Raw genomic sequence first — 17,390 nt, forward strand, 5'->3', positions numbered from 1 at the left:
GTCTTCCAGGAAGTTGTCTATTATGAAAACTTATAATCACCATTGGGCCACTTTTCAGAAATGTGCATGGTTTAAAGGGAAAGGGTTAGTTGGGAATGTGATCCAGTCTTAATCCTTCGATACGTGCCTGGAGTTTGTCTCATTCCACCTTCAAAGCTCAGTGGGCAGCCAATAGAGGTTTTGGAAAGCCTTCAGGTGGTTTACGCTCTTTGCGTTCCATCTTTCTCCATGGTTTACGCTAGTCTGGCCTCCAAGTAGAGAGAATTTTTCTCCCTGGGACCTTCTTGTAAGTAAGTAAGTAAGTAAAAATGTATTGTTTCTAACTAATTAAAACCATTACAAAAATACACTTGAATGCGCATTTCATCAGTAAAAATCTTAAAAGAGAGATCTTAATTGTTAGAAAATACAGTACTTATAAAATGAAGGTTTGAGGAGTGTCCATGATTCATTGTTTTTTGTCTGAGCCACCGACATCTTGGTTTGTTAGTTTGAGCACCACTAATTTCAAGAATTTTACCAACTTTCCATTTAGTAACGGAAGTCTTGGATCGAAGCATGCGAGGACTGCTTGTCTCCGTGTACGTATTCTGTGTTCGTTAAAAGTTGTTTTTAGGAGAGCTACTCTTTCCTCTTTTAACTTCGAGCAGGAGCATAGCAAATGTTCGATATCTTCTTTCCCTGCGCCGCATAACCTGCATGTTGTCCCACAGTTCCTTCTCAGCCATGGTTGTAGATGGGGTATGGCTGGTAAGATTCCTAGCCAGTGTTTTAGGAAGGCTTCTTTTGATTTCCTGCAATACCCCAATCCAAAGTAAGCCTGTAACCAGGGTGATTTATATGTGCTCAGAATCATCCAGGCGTGACACCTATGGGCAAAGGTGGCTTTGTCCTCTATGAAAGAGAGTCTCTTTATGCTCTTATTTACTACATGCTTAAATTGTGCGTGCGGTAGTAAGGTTTCCCATTGTTCTTTTAGGGCCATAGTTATCAAGCAAATTCGCATTTGCAAAGGCCGAAATTTGCTAAATGGTATGTATTAAGCAAAATCTGGTGTAAAATAAGGAATCGCAAAATTTGCGATTCCTTATTTTACAATTGCATTTAAGGAATCGCAAATTTTGCGATTCCTTAAATGCAATGTATGTAAAAAGAAAATTGCAAAATGCCCTTAAGGAATCGCAAATTACCACCAACTTCTAGTTGGTGGTAAGTTGTGAATACCTTGAAAAATGCACATTTTTGCATTTTTCAAAGTGCCACATGTGCACCCATGCATATTTCAGGGGTGCAACAGCGCACCCTTGAAATTATTCTCAATTTGCGATTAGCAAATTGCGAATCGCAAATTGAGAATAACTTCCCATTCATTCCTTTGGGCCTCCTGGCCCATAGAAATGAATGGGAAAGTATTCCTTAATTGCGATTCGCAATTTTCTAATCGCAATTAAGGAATTTTAAGTAATCGCAAAAAAAATGCGATTTTGTACATACATACCCATTTGAGATTCTCAAATAGTGATTTCTTAAAAATCGCTTTTTGGGAATCGCAAATGGGTATCTTGATACATATGGCCCTTAGTCCTGTAATAGCCAGGGACTCCTCTAAGTACTTTTCCCCCTGCATTTTGGGGCAGCTGCGCAAGTCTTGCCAGAGCTGGTGGTTCAGTGTGTTCTCCGGCAAATTCTTTATTTTGTGCCAACACTTAATGTACCATCCTCTCCTTGCTAGCAGTTGTTTCGTTAGTCCAAATTCTAACCGGATCTGGGCTTGTGAGGTATAAGGTGGCAGATTTAGGAGGAGTCTGTACGCTTTTGAAATGATTGTGTCCAGCAATATCGCATCTGTGCCTCTTAATGCTTCGCTGCCATAGGTAATGGATGACAGTATTTTAACTTGGGCAACGCGAAGCAATGGTAGGAGAGTGGGACCGGTCAGCTTAGTTTTAAGTTGTCTAAGTGTTGTCGCAATCAGCATGCCTTTTCTCTTTGTGGCCTCAAGGTGGTTTGAGAAGTGGCCTCCTTTGTCAACAATAATGCCATTTGTATTCAAAGCAGTTCGCGATGGCCTTTGCTCCAAGGAGCCAGGAGTGGGACTTTTTATTCCTAGTTATTGACAGTACTTTAGTTTTGTCAATATTTACTTCGAGAAGGTTCTCTTCAACATATCCATGCAGTGTATTGATGAGACCTTCTTGTAGTTCTTTCTGAGCTTCTGTGAGCTCTCTTTGAACCCTTAGAGGAGGTTTCCTTTATATCTCTGACCTTTACATTTGTTTTTCTTCTCAATTAAGTCTGGCAGAAAGATAGGAGATTTGAAGTCTTTAGTTTCCCAGGTTTCTTACTAGTATCTTTTCCTGATAGGATGTTACATAGTTGGGGTCCAGGATTTATCTAAATATTTTAACCAGATTTTATGGGGAAGCTAAAATGTTCCTTCTGATATTCTATCCTAATCTCTGGAAGAGAGAGCCTTTTCACACTCTATATGTTTACGCAGCAGTGCCCATTTATTTGAACATGGCTGATTCGCTACTTCAGTGCAGTAATCTCTTTGTGAACTTTGGTCCGTTGGGCAGGGGTTGGCTCCTTCTACCGCGGTAAGAGTTACCTGAACACATACAAGGACTTTCCACCAGAGGAATGGCTCTTTGCGGGCAGCACAAGCAGTCTCCACCAGGGACATCTGTTTGGTGGGCACTTGGACTATGCCCTATACATGTCTCTCATTTGGACTTGATATATTTATTTTCAGATTCCTTCTGCTTTTTCCAATGGGGTTCTGTCTACTGTCTGTGGATGAGGTTTCAGAACTTTCATTAGGATTTCACATGGATGTAGCATTTCATTGATCAACTACTGTGTTGTTCTTGTTTCCAAAAGTGCTTCTTTGGTTGGGTTTGTCCTCAAATGTAAAGATGGTAAGAGATATGAGGAGCTAATGTTCAAATTACTCACCAGTGCTGTCATTACTCTGATTTCCTATTCCTCATCCCAGACCTTACTTCCTACGTCCCTCCCATGCGCAGCTTTAGGCTTAGGCTTGTGCATTTGTACCAGGATGTGGGATGTGCTCGGTGCCCTTATACAGTGTAATGTGGGTAGGAAAAGGTAACTAGTGTTTAAGGGTGTCTGCAGAGAGTCAGGCCGCCCCATATGTAATGCCTGGAAATTCAGAGTAATGGGATTACAGCTAAGTAACCTGGACATTTCCCTGAATAGTCTTACTGCACTGTACAGAGTTTTCCCAGGCGGAATTGGAAATAATGTGGAAGAGCAGTCTTTGTGAACATTAAAAGTGCATGGTATTCCACTTTCAAAAGAGGAAGAATCTGTGTGAACAAAACACTGGGATCAAGTGTCATTCGCATCCAATTTGTAATCTGACATTGGGTTCAAACACAGTTTGCGCTCAATTTCAGATGTAACAAGGCACTTGCAACAATGTTGTTAGTGTCTTCACTTTAATGTGGAGAGGCAATTAGGAGCCTGATCCTCTCATTCTATGTAAGAAGTAGCTGCATGGATGAGTTGCCACACATGAGAAATGTTACTTCATTCGGAATTTCATACCCTAGGAATGAGAATTATGGCCAGAGGTAGGTCCTGTGCTCATAGGACTCAAGCTATTCCCTACTGAAAAGACCCAATAGGCCTAACCCGGTTTGGATTAGCTTGTGTTCTCTTTCAGAGGGAGATAATCTGTGCTGGTCTGCTTCTATTACAGAAGGACCAAGGCTGATTTGCATATGACTGGTTATTGTCTGAAGAGGCATGGTGGGCAAATAAAGCAATGCATTCAAGAATTCAATTTTTTTGTTTTCTTCAGTATCCAGAAAGAGTGGATGGAACAAATAAACTGCAATGGAAATAGGCAATACAACAGTTAACACCAGAATATACCTAAAGTGAAGACCATATAAATAGAGGTCTAGAGAATAAATGTTTTCTGCTTTTATTAGAGGCCCTTATGTGGCATGAATCCTGGTCAAACGAACGATGACGCACTTCACATAGTTACAAGGAGAGTATCTTACATGTTGTTGCAGGGACATTTACAAAGTATTAAGGGCAAAAGTGCAATAATTCAAAAGTAGGAAAGAGACCTGAACAACTGTAATCCATGGTGGGATTACAGCGGTATACTGGAATAGTAACAAAGCAAGCTGTGTGGACAAATACATCGAGGGCAACTGATAAGTTCTTGTGATGGAGGAAGATGGTTAAGAAGTGGGTCTGTAGGACTATCCAGGTGTGCTACTGTTCAGAACAAGTGAGATGTGTAGGAGGTTTACATCTTACTGTCTTGGAATATATAAAGTGAAACAGAACAGATGATCTGATCTTGATGAGGTACCGAGTATAGTGGTACATAACTCTCCTGGTTGGGGCACAAGGTTTTTTACAAATATTCTACTACCCAAAGCCAGTAATATTTCTCCTTAGATACTCTGGCTCCGTTCATTCTGACTTTGTTTTCTTCTAGTTTTACAGTGAACACCAAGATGGACAACTACTGATGTCACCAACATCTGAAGGGCTAGATCAATTAATTTAAGTAAGCAGCCAGTAAACTGTCCATCCCCCTTGCTCACTACACTGCTTCATTGCTTGCTTTTCAGTTCCTACATACAAATGTTGGAAAATGGGTCACCACAAGTTTTTTCATTCTTTGAGTACGATAAAATCCAGCAATTTACGTGCAATATAGATTCCAATTCGTGCCCACAGAATCTTCAGCCCCAACAGGGAATTTTGCATCATTGCCTCATCATGCACTTCCATAGGCATTAGAAAGTGGCTGAAAATGAAACCCCATTAATGTTGTCTGTATACTTGTTTATAAATGAATCTGTAAAAAGTCCTGCAACTGTAACTTGGTGTAAGAGCCTAACAGAACGTATGCCCTTTAATACCTTTTCTATATTTCCCTTAAAAGTAAATAGCTTGCTTTTTTCTTTACCTCTGTTTTTGAAATCAATATGTCCAAGTTTGTTAACCAAGACTACAGCCATATGTAGTTGTGTTAAAATGATGTCTGGATTTCTTTTAATCAAATTGATGATTGGCCTGAAGTTTTTTTTTTTTGTAAAGCTTTTTTATTGACAAGCAAAACAAGGGGATTGACACTTTCTATATACAAAAAGAAAAAGAAGTCAAATTCGAATTAATACAGGTACAGATCAGTATAACAAAAAGAAAAACTAAAGAAGGAATAAAGAAAACAAAGAAAGTTCCTTACCCAAATAGGTCAGTGATAACATCATCAGCACAAAGCATCCATAATCTGTATTAGTACATGCTTTACAAAAAATTGCCCCAAATCTTAACAAACTTCGCAGTTGCTTTTGCTCCTCTGTTCCTGGCAAGTGCACCTTCCATAGTATAAATTTCATTAACAAGAGTCCACCACTCAATCGTATGAGGAGGGTTCTGAGAGATCCAAGCCCTCGCTATCACCAGTCTGGCACAGGCCAAGAGAATATTTAACAGATCTTTATTAGTCAAACTAGTAGTGTAAATAGCCAATAGTACAGAAGCTGCTGATAATGGAGAATTAATCAGTTGGTTTTGAAGTAAAATATTTTCTATTTCCGACCAGTACTTAGTTAGTGAAGAACACGAATAGATCATATGTATGAGGTCTGCTGCCACCAGACCGCATTTTGGGCATTTAGTAGGATCGCTGCCTAGATTATGTTTTGGCCATTTAGAAAATTTTAGTGGGGTGTAATAGAGATGACTAATCGTCCTGTAAGACTGAAGTTTCAGACTAGAAGAGTGAACAACTTTATTAATATTAGCTATGGCCGCTGAGATATTCTGAGCTGTCACATTAATTCCTAGGCTAGTAGCCCATTTTAACGCAAGTCTAGGGCCTTCGTCCAGCCGGTTTTGACTGAGACGCTTGTATCCCGAGCTAATTAATGACTTTCGGTTCGCAGAGTAAAAACAAGTCTGAACTACTTATTTATTTCAAATTCATTTTACGTATTAGATAGTCGCTAATTTGAATGTATTATATCGCATCGTTTCAGGTAAATTGTATAGAAGTTTCAATGTTGCGAACGATAGAAAGCCATCTGTACCATATAAGTCTCCTAGTATCTCAATACCATAATTAGCCCAGTCGCGCCCAATTTTATCGCTAAAAATAGTGGGAAGGCCTGGATTATCCCAGAGTGGCAGCTCATTGTGAAAGAATGAAGTTTCACAGTTAGTGAGCATCAAATTCCATATACGTACTACATCCCTAGCGGTCTTGTTTTGAATTGCTACCGAGCATAAATTGGTGAAAAAAATATTGGTTGTTAACAGTGAACAGGCTTCGGAGCCGGCCTAAAAAAAAAGCAAAAAAATAAGCTCTGAAGTCAGGAAAGTTCAAGCCCCCTTTTTCAAGTGGAAGTTTTAATACTGACATCGACCTTCGAGGCTTCTTGTAACGCGAAGAGGAATAGAATGAAAAAAATATAAAAATTTCGGCAAGATATTCATCTTAATCAAGTTCATTCGGCCTAGTAGATTAAGCGGGATCTTATGCAATTTTTTCAAAAGATTTGCTACTTCTTTTAATAAGGGATCATAATTTAAAGCATTTATTTTGATAATCTTAGAAGAGATTTTTACCCCTAAATATACTGCGGACTGGCAAAGTCCTTGGACTGAGAGATTAGCCTGATAATTCATAATAACTTTCGTTTTATTTATGTTTAATTTATAGCAGGAAATGGCCCCAAAGTTGATGGCTTCTTCCGTTATCCCTACTAATGCGTCCACCACATTGGTGGTATAAATGGCTAAATCGTTCGCATATGCTGTAATTTTAAGAATTTTGTGTTCATGCTGAATAGGTTCAATCTTAACCTGGGCTTGCAAGACGTTAATAAATGGCTCCATGGAAAGAGCAAAAAGCAGGGGAGAAAGCAGGCATCCCTGCCGTGTCCCCCGTGAAATTTAAAAAGTTGGTGAAAGTGCCCCAGCATAGCTGATTTTAGCATTAGGATCCTAATATAATGCCTGTATGCTTCTCAAAAAACGCCCTCCAAGGCCAAATTGTTTCAGGCCTGCCCACAAATAATCCCACCCCACTCGGTCGAACGCCTTCTCTGCGTCTAAAAGTACCATACCGAGTGGGGTGCGATTAGTTGCAGCCACGTCGAAGGCAGTGATAGCCATGTTAACATGGGTAGTAGTATCCCTCCCGGCGACAAAGCCATGTTGTTGATCATTTACTAGTTGTGGCATAAGAGGGGCTATTCGCATTGCTAAAAGTTTAGAATAAGCTTTAGCGTCGGCATTTATCAAAGATATAGGTCTGTAAGTCCCGCAATCCGTTGGTAATTGTTTTTTTAAAAAAAACATTATTTTGGCTGTCTTCCAAGAATCCGGAACCTTCCCTGTAGTACCGATTGAATTAATTACAGAGCACAGAAATGGTAAAAATTCCTCCGCGCAAATTTTATATAGCTCTATAGGGAGTGTATCCTCACCTGCCGCCTTATTGGATGGAAGCGAGGTGACAGCAAGACGCAGTTGTGTAATCGTGACCTCCTCCTCCAATTAATCAATACATTCCTGGTCTAAATATTCTCCTACCGGCAGATTCTTATTAATATAGGTTTGTATCTGTTCCTCCGTACCCTTATGCTCTGGGGTATACAAATTTTCATAGAATGAATCAAATTGTCCCAATATTTGGGTTGGCTGAGTGAGCAAGATATCATTGGGGCCCTTTATGGATTTAATTAATGTTGTTGCGCGATCATCAGCAACTTTGTAAGCTAAGAGCTTCCCTACCCTATCCCCACATTCGTATTGGGAAAGTTTGTATTTAACCCCTTCGACGCTCATGACGAGCCCAGCTCGTCATGGAGTTTCCATTGACTTCAATGGAAATTACATGCAAAGCCATAAAACACCTTAGCATCCAAGTGGTTAAGTATTTTGTGACTAATTTTCTCCTTAAGTTTTTTTTAACTCATTCCAAAATACAGATTTTAATGATCCCTCTCTAACTCCCCAGAGTCTATGACAACAATTAACAAACTACATAATAACAATATGAGCCATGTTCAACAGAACAAACTCTAATATTATTTCTGCAGGAGAGCTGGACTTTGGAAAAAAGAAAATATGCCTGAGAACTTTAACCATTACCTTCTCCATTATTTCATTTGATTAACTGCACAAAGTAAAGGCTCCCTAAATCACTATGGGTATCAATTTTGTGGAGAGCACGGCACAGTTAGAAGAGAGGTGGCATGGGGCTTACCAGATTAACGTATAGCTTCCCCAGTAAATATTGTAGAAAGTTGGCAATACGTTTCTAGGCATGCTGTTAATTTTTCGCCTGGTTTACGGTTTTTGGGTCCTTTTTGTTTCTTGGTCAGAGTTTTGGCTTTGGGTTTTCTGTTCAGACCTTCTATAGTGTTATGCCCCCAGATACGGGTTGGAATCATCTTACTCTAGCGTTTTATCACCCATTTCCTAGCTAAGGAGGCATTTTCTACCATAGGTAAAAAAAACATAGTTTCACTGATATACCACCAGATTGCTTGTTTGATTATATAATCAATACATTCAAGAAACAGTACAGTTCTATTAGAGTTGCATCCAGGATAACTCTATTGTCTGTGTATTGAAGCTGGATATGTGCTGGACACCCAGTTGAAAATTACTATAATATTAACAGATGCCGCAATATACAGCAATATACAGATTGAACAAAAAAGAAGCCTGAAAATACCCTAGCTTAAGCCTGCAATTCATGAATATTTGTTTGGTCAACCTGGTGCCTTCCCCAAATTTAATCCAAGACAAGCTCTTCCAGCCTAAGTGCTGAATGGCCCTAAAGCGGGTATAAGGAATGCCCTAATTTTCCAGCTTCTCCGTCAACATATCTCTAATGACCCTATCAAATGTTAAACTGTAACTTAGTAAGTAGGCAAATATGTGAAGGCTAGGTCTTTCCCATGAGTCTGGAGGTGTTTGCAATTCAAGGAAGGTTTAGTAAAGCATTGTAAGTGGGTGGGGCCAGAGGACAAGATCTGACTTGAAAATATTTACAGGAATGCCATTTGGCCCAGGGGCTCCTGACGAATGAAGAACTTTCAAGTTCTAAATAAAAGATTCCTCTGTAACTTGTATGACTTAGTTGTTAATTGAAACAATATTCCATTATGTTCAAAGTGCAGCTTGCTTATATTTGAGACACGGTCTTCAGCATGAATTGCATTGAACTCGTGGTTTTCTGGTGTATGGTTCCATCTTGCTTTTAATAGCCAATTATTTTTCATCATTTGTCTTCACCCACCTAGTTTTATTCTTCCCACTGTTGTTTGGAGTAAAAATGTATCTTTGCCTCCCAACATCTTGTTGTTGACGTTGTTTGTGTGTATATTTATATATATATTATTTTTTAACAAATTATGCCTTTATTAATTCCCCCTTTTCTTAATATGTGTAAATTTTTCTCAACAGTTGCTTAGTGCTCCTTGTCAAGGCCCTCAGATCACTAGCTTTTAAATCCAGACTGTTTGTACATGATTGAAAGAGGGGCCTTATTTTTCTTGCAGATATTCTAGAGTGATTAGAGAGGTTGAGCATATTTATAGGCAATTCATTCCGTCAAAGATGATAAAATTTCACTAATTGGAGTTTCTGGTGAGATAATTCGACACATAATGCACTGGCTTGCCTTAGTTTCCACTCACCATTGCCATTTACTGTAGGTTGTGTTTAACTGAGCTGTTTTGCAGTGTGATTCCTTCTTATTCCCCCAATGTTCTGAAAATGGGGAGTTAATATCTCTGTTGACAACAATATCATGTAGATGATCACTCTCTGTGCAGTCAATTATTTTATATGAGCTGAGCGGTTGGTAAATGAACAGAGTTACCAAAGTGTAATCTAGTAGACTTCCTCTATTCCCTGAGAAGTGAACAGCTGTTGCTGGAACATCTGGATTGATCCTTCCATTTAGATTCCTTATTCTCAATGCAATCAGTTTGGATCAGACACGGTCACCGTTCTTGTAATTGCTACAGTGGAGGTCATATCAGGAATGCCCCATAAGTCTCTAAATTACTCAGTAACAGCAAATACTGATTTTGAAGGATCAAGTTTATCACTAAAATCACCCATCAATAAAAAAACTTTGTGTTTGGATTTTGCATTAAATGGTAATTAATATAGCTCAAAAATATTTTTTTAGTTGTCAATTGTTACTGTTTATCAGGAGGAATGAATAGGTTTCATAATGTTGTGTTTAATTTGGCTTCTCTCGCCTTAAATTGAATGTCTAATACTGGAATGTAATCTGATTTAATGTTAACGGAAATTACTGTGAGATCTAAAAGTGTCTGATAGGTGTCCTTTATCGCAGATTTTGATCATGGGTTTTACCCACCAATAATTATATTTACTCTTTGATCCAGGTTTGTTGTATATATATTATATCATATGTCTGTATGAAACTTTTGATCCCATCCTTCTGAGAGAATTTATAAGCCACCACTTCATTCCATGAAACTAATAATACATATGTAATTGATAATTCATAATGTCATGCTGGATCTAATAAGATAAATCTCTGCTTGAGTTCTTGTTGTTACTTATGGGTGGGGTTTGCTTGTTGATATTAGGGCCTCTACCATCCATGATCAATTTTCATGGATCACATTATCCAGAGAGGCACTGTTGTAGGTAACATTAAAATGTCATTACAAAACCTGATACTAGTAAATGTATGCATTAACATCCGTTAGTGCCACTCCTGCAGCACTTCAAAGTACAAACATGACATCATAGAAGCAAATAACTAAAATTAAAACATACCCAGTCTCTTTATATAGTTTGTTAGTGTTCACTCTCAGTACAGGAATAGAAATATTTGAAGAACCATCTTCTGTAGAGAATTAAAAAGTTATTGGTCCAGACCTAAATGTCTAACAATCACCAACAGTAGGTGTTCTAGAATATTCTTTTGGTTGATAATGTCATATGAGGTTTTAAGATCTATTGAGACATTTACTTAGTGGCTACTTTGTGAATATAGATAGAGAATTAATTATTTTGGTATGGGGGAATTTCAATTAAACGTGTTTATCAATGGTCAATCAATAAGTGAGAAAAAGATGTGTATTAGGACTGTGGGATTCCCTAAATGTTATTGATAGAGGAATTTAATTTCTTGTTTTAGGTTTAATTCTTGTTTAATGTATTGCTCAGACACTAATCTGCATGTTTTAATCTGTTATGAATTTTATTTCTCCATATTTACAGCATGCCAGGTTGATGTTTCTTTCTTTTTGCTTAAGGTATTTATTTTATTTTATTTAAGTGCACATCAGGAACAGACCCCACACCTTTATTTTTTAAAGCCCTACTTAACTTGGCTGATGACTCAGACACGTAGAGAACATGCTCAGCAGCCTGCCCCTCATGGTCTAACGGGAAGCCTGTCTGTACCTGTCCACTCACTAGTTAGACACCAGGCACATTACTATACTAAAAATAGAGTAAGCTCTTACAACCCTAACTTAGAAACTCGGGGGATTGCGTGCCAGCCTCCGTACACTCTAGAGCGCCCTTCCAAACTCTGTGCATCTTCATATTGCCACCCCCTTCCAAAACTCAAGCATCATACCCTAAAGTATTGACTGTGCAACCAAATAATAATATGCACCAACAATCATTGAACTTTTTATTATAAATGTGAGACCCTAAGTAAAACATTGTACTGAATTAACAATTACTTTATTGATAACCAACATTGACTTGCATTACTGAAACTTACACAAATTCTCAAATCAAGATATCTTAGTGGCTTTATCCATGGGCAATAGAAATAGATCAGATATGATCTCGGGGTCAAGTCAAGTCATAAGCTTTTATTCGATTTGAAAAATACAAATCATACAAGCAAAACAACTAAAAACAATTCATTGCATGTATAGTAACAATTCTAAAAATGACTCAAAATGTACTCAGGGTTAACACATAAGGGAACCTATGTTGACATGCACTGGACAACAGTATGTATTAAAAATTTAAAACATGGCTAAAAAGTTTTTTAAAAAAGGTCATGTAAGTACAGACAGGAATAGATATATTTATCACACCGAGTGCTTTTCCTGGCAGCTGTACATTGAACCTAAATATCTAATATGGCTCGGGATGACACGGGTAAAATAGTTATATAAACGACCAGACTGTACATACTGAGGGCAAAATACAACAAAAACTGAAAGGTTGATGTACAGACAGGAATATGTAAAATTATAGCAACACAATGCTCTTCCTGGCATCTGTACATTTCAGGATAAAGGTAGCAACAAAAAAACAAATATCCGCATTCTCTAGAGAAGATAATAGTACTAGAGCACTCTTTGTAGATCTGATATTATGTTTTAGGAAGATGGGTTTAAGATACTTTACCCTTAAAAAGTGATAAAATTTACAGAAAAGTAAAACATGACAGCAGCTCTGACGTGAGGTGTTGTGGCACGGGCAGGGCATTTCTGATCTAATTTTCTGATTTGGAAAAGCAACAAGGTGGTGTACAATACCCAATCTAACTCGGGTTAACACGAATTGATGGGAAGGACGAGACACATTCGCAAGGTAGGTTTGAAGCCCCGGAGATAAGTTCAGTTCCTTATAAAACCTCACGGTGGCTAACTTTCCATTCACCTTATCTCGCTCATTCTTTTTGAAATTGATAAATGTTTGTTTGATTTCCTTTTTGGGGATTGCTACTGCCAGTTCAGGGTCTAAAAGAACATCAATTTCAAATAAGGTTTTATACCAGAAATGAATGTATTTCAACCACTGAATTCGTGATGTCGGGGTCCAATAAAGGATGTGTTCTTGTATTCCCATTTAAAGACACCTTACAGGCAAATATTCCAGATTTCCCACTCTTCCACTCTTCAAAGAGGGTGAATGTCTTTGTGTGGCACTAAAACTATTTCCAAACTTTACTATAAAAGTCCTTTGTGTGTACCGGCACCTCAGCCCCAAGCCCAACATTCCTTCATCCTATACGCTCTCCCTTGGAGACTTTAATCTCAATGCTGACCCTACCATTCACCAAAAGGTTAATATGCTCATTGAAGGATTCACTAATTTTAATTTGGAGCAATTAACTCTCAACCCCAGACATGATAAAGGTCACACTCTCAATCTGCCTTTTGCACCAATAAAAAGTATGGCAAACTGCAACTCTACACCTCTAACCTGAAGGATAAGTAGGCATTTCAACTTTCTCTACTTAACATGCATTCTCAAACTATGGCCTGCAACAACAGAGGTCCTCACCTAAGTAGACAGAGGCCCACATTTTTAGCAGAAAAAGTAGCGTTATCACTCCACTGACCTGAACAGAAATGCGCCTGCTTTTAATAAATGGATCATAGCCACACTTGACACTTCAGTTCCGCTGAAGCGCACCAAACAGCTGTGAACTTGCCTCATGGTGCCCAGGTTCATTCCGAAATGTATGAAAGCCAACAAACATTGTAAGTATCTTGAATGTGGGTGGAGATTGTAATAACTCCAACAAGTTAAATTGTCCTACTTAAAAGCATTAAGAGAACATAAAAAGAGCAAATACACTACAAACAAAATTGAGTATGGCAACTGTATAGGGCTTCCCTTAACAAAAAAAGGAACTTTTTATTATGCCTAAAATTCTTAGTGCCCCAGCAGGAGGTAATTCTTCTTGTGAGGTATCAAAAGCTCTTTGTGATCACCTGTACACTATGTTCCAAAACAAAATTACAAGCATTCTATAGACTTTTGTTCTCAGGTCTTCCTCCCCTCATATCCCTCTGTTAGCTCCACCTGCTTCCCCTGCCATATTATTAGACTACCCTAGCCACAGAACCTGGTTAAATCCAGAAGGTACAATTCCTCACCCTTAAGAGGTTTGGCATCTGCTAACTTGATTTGCATACCTCCCAACAGGAAATAATGACTTGGAGGATGCTTTGTGAGTAGTATCACTGAAACTATTGAACAAACTTACTTCTCATCTTTTGAAATGTCTGGAACCAGCTTACTTTTCATCTTGTTCTGATTTTCTCCCATAGGACTTACTGAAAACAGTAAATAAAAACCCACTTATTTTCTATCTAAAGTGATCCATCTTCCAGCTTAAAACTCCTAAATCTTGATGTTTGTACAGCATCAGGACGCCCGAACTGTGTATGTAATGTAAATGTAATATAAAGGGCGTTCTATAGCACTCTGTTACTCCAAAGAGTGTCTAGGGGCTATGCACCTTTGGTGATCGCTGTCTGAAAGAGATAACCACTAATCCGACTTACAATGCCATGTTTTCAGTTTCTTCCAAAACTGGGAGGTAGCTGAAATGCTCCATAATTCCAAAGGGAGTTTGTTCCATGTTGAAAGTCCTAAGAATGAAAATTACCTATTCCCTGTTCTGGACTGCTGAATCCTAGGGATTTTGGTCAGAAGGAGGTTGGCTAAGAGGGCTAAGATAACGGGATACATGAGTTCTCAGTGCAAGGCTGAGAAGAGTAGGGCTGCTTAACTTTAGACCACCTGCAGCTTACCAATCAAGTATTCAGGCAGGCCCAAACACAGCATACAGTACAATAGTCAATGATCACCATGAAGAAGAAAAAAGTGCTTTTAGTAGTGTTACATGTAAGTTAGCAATGACATTACAGCACCTTTAACTTACTTTTCCCAATGAGGAAACTCACTTATAGAATACATTTCGGTGCATTTAAGGGACTGGTCTTGTAATAAATAATATTATCATTTTAGAAAATGGAGCAAACAATATCCTACTTAAAGTTATCATTGATCCAGTAATCAATGATGTAGAAGCAGTTGTGACTAGGGCGGTTATAAAGAGGGAGTGGTCGATAGAAGGGCACAGGGTGTTTAAAGATATGCAGTAAGATGGTAAGTTAATTAAAATGTGATTGCTTGGTGTTGGAAATAAATGCCCAGTGGAAATTTTGATGCCTGGGTATCATTTAGCACAAGGTCTCCAGAATTTAAGAACAACGCCTGCAAAGGTTTTCTCAGGAAGCCAGCCAATCCCTGGTTAGACACTGAATATTTTAGGCAAAAGAAGATTCTTGTCGGAAATTAGATGTTCCCTGTGGTAGACTGTAAGCATATTGATATCTCCACATAGGTTGTTTTTAATGAAGAAATAGCAATAGGGGGTGGGGAGGTGGGAGGCGTGGTCAAGTGCAGATCCAGAAGAGAGCTCCAGCTGAAGGCAGGAAAAGAACCTCTGAAATCCTAATGAATTCCACCCTAAAGGGCATGCTAGTGGCAGCAGCAGTGTGAGAGACGGCTGGTGCAGCGTCTCTGGTGTGTAGAGCTGCTTTGGAGTGAGCTGCTGATGACTGTCACTGAACAGACCGTAGTGACCTGGGTGGCGGCCGAACTGCCCTGAGAAGCACAAAGCTGACATCATCTCCCCTTGGCTGGAAAGCAGACCAGGCATTGCAGAAGAGAGCTGCGGAGAGCTCCTAGCCTTGAGGCTACTTCATGCGGCCTGCTGCCGACCAGCGGAGTGTCGCTTCACCCAGGAAGATCCACCTGACAGTGCGGCAGATACATAGAGTAGGCTTGGTCAGGACCAAGAGTGAGGCCCTGGCCAACGGGCGATCCGGAGCATTACTGCTTGAGGTTGGTGAAGCAGGACCTCACAAGCTATCGACCGGCTGAAAAGGCCAAGTCTGTCTGTGACCCTTGCAGGTACTCCCCCCACCTGGTGGAATGGGACTGGGTCCTGAGATGCCCTGAGGTGAGATACAAGTCAATGCCGCCTCATGGTAACACCCCTGGGGCACTCTGCAGTTGTCATGAAGGAGGGACAGAGTGCAGTGGGCCCTTTTAAATTTTCTGTTCTTCGTGTCATGCACAGCTTGCAGTATCTCTCTCATGGAATGCTCTAGGTCGGCCGTAGGATGGGATTACCTCCTGGTCAGCATCCTGTGCCTGTGCACAGAACACATATTTTTCCAGGCCGTGGGCCAGTGCTGCCCATGCCCCAGACCATTGCTGTACCCCCAAGATCAGTCCCAGTACATTGCACCAGATTCAGTGCTCCGATGTCAGTCCCACAGAGCCGCCCCTTTGGGCTGTAGGGAGCACCGGTGAGACAGACAGCAGTCACTCTCAAACTTAACCTACTGCACACCGACCTAAAAAAATCACTTGGCTAGAGTGGGATCTTCAGAAACTAATCTGAAAGAACACACAGGGGCCATCAAGCACTTACAGACTGAAGTGATGCGCCTCCTGTAGGTCACAACTCCCCTACAGGCTAGAGATGAAGATGCAGAAGGGAGATCACAGAGAAATAACGTCGGCCAGGTGGGCATCTCAGAGAAACTGGAAGGGGGCAATGCTGAACAATTTGTGAAAGACCTGATAACGACATTCTTACAACCTCAACAGCTAACAGCACAGTTTGTGGTAGAGAGAGCCCACTGGGTGCCTGGGGTTCCACCCAGGCCAGGGATGCTGCCACAACTGATGCTTGTGAAACTACTCAACAACAGTGATTGTGATATATTGTTGAAAGCAGTGAGACAGCAAGGCATGATTAGACTAGAAAATCAAGATATCTTGATCATCTCTGACTATATAGAGGAAGTGCATGCACAGCATCGCTCATTCGATAAAGCGAAAATGGAACTCATAAAGAGCAATCTTCGGTATAGGATGTTCTTCCCGGCAAAACTGAAAGTTCTGTCAGAAGTCTTGGTTCTTCACATCCCCATTGAAGGTCTGGTACTGGCTGGAGTGTTGGCGCCCGGTGACAAAATGACAGCTTGGGGTGCCTGTGGAGGTGGAGGGTAATCACCGTTGTTGCTGAATCTGGACACCATGAGACAAGGGCAAATGTACATGCCATCGCCTACAGGAGGGATGGCAGAGGCATGACAGGCCTGGAGTGAATAAGCATACCCGCAACAGAGACATGAACAAGATTTATAGGCTGGAGGCCTGGAGCCACAAGGTAGGGACATATGTAGACCCAACACACAAAGCTCCCATTAGAGGGATTGCAGATTATTTTGCTACTGTTAGCAGTTAGTTAAAGTTCAATGGACAGGGGCGACAGACACCTCAAGCATTGGGGGACGGGTAGTTCAGAACCCATCGCATGAGGTAATTGGGTGGAGGGAGTGGAGGGAGAGTATTCACAATAGAATGAAGGAGTTTATTATATGTGTGGTGAAGGTGCTGGTTTATGGTACAAAGCTGCTGCCCTATTTAACCTTACATGAAATTGGACATGGGGTGGGAAGAGGGTTAGACTCCTCGAATGGCTATGCTCTTGAGATGCCAGGTTTCATTTATATAGTAGTTGTCTCAGTCCCCCTGTTATT

The 17,390-nt window shown here is 40.0% G+C and overlaps 1 protein-coding gene across 6 annotated transcripts in view; it reads right to left on the bottom strand.

Annotated features, from left to right (window-relative positions):
* SMOC1 (SPARC related modular calcium binding 1) overlaps positions 1-17,390 on the bottom strand; it is a 651,789-nt gene that overhangs the window by 400,298 nt on the left and 234,101 nt on the right. The window lies entirely within an intron of this gene.

Source organism: Lissotriton helveticus, chromosome 9 (assembly GCF_964261635.1).
Source record: "Lissotriton helveticus chromosome 9, aLisHel1.1, whole genome shotgun sequence".
Classification (NCBI taxonomy): domain Eukaryota; kingdom Metazoa; phylum Chordata; class Amphibia; order Caudata; family Salamandridae; genus Lissotriton; species Lissotriton helveticus.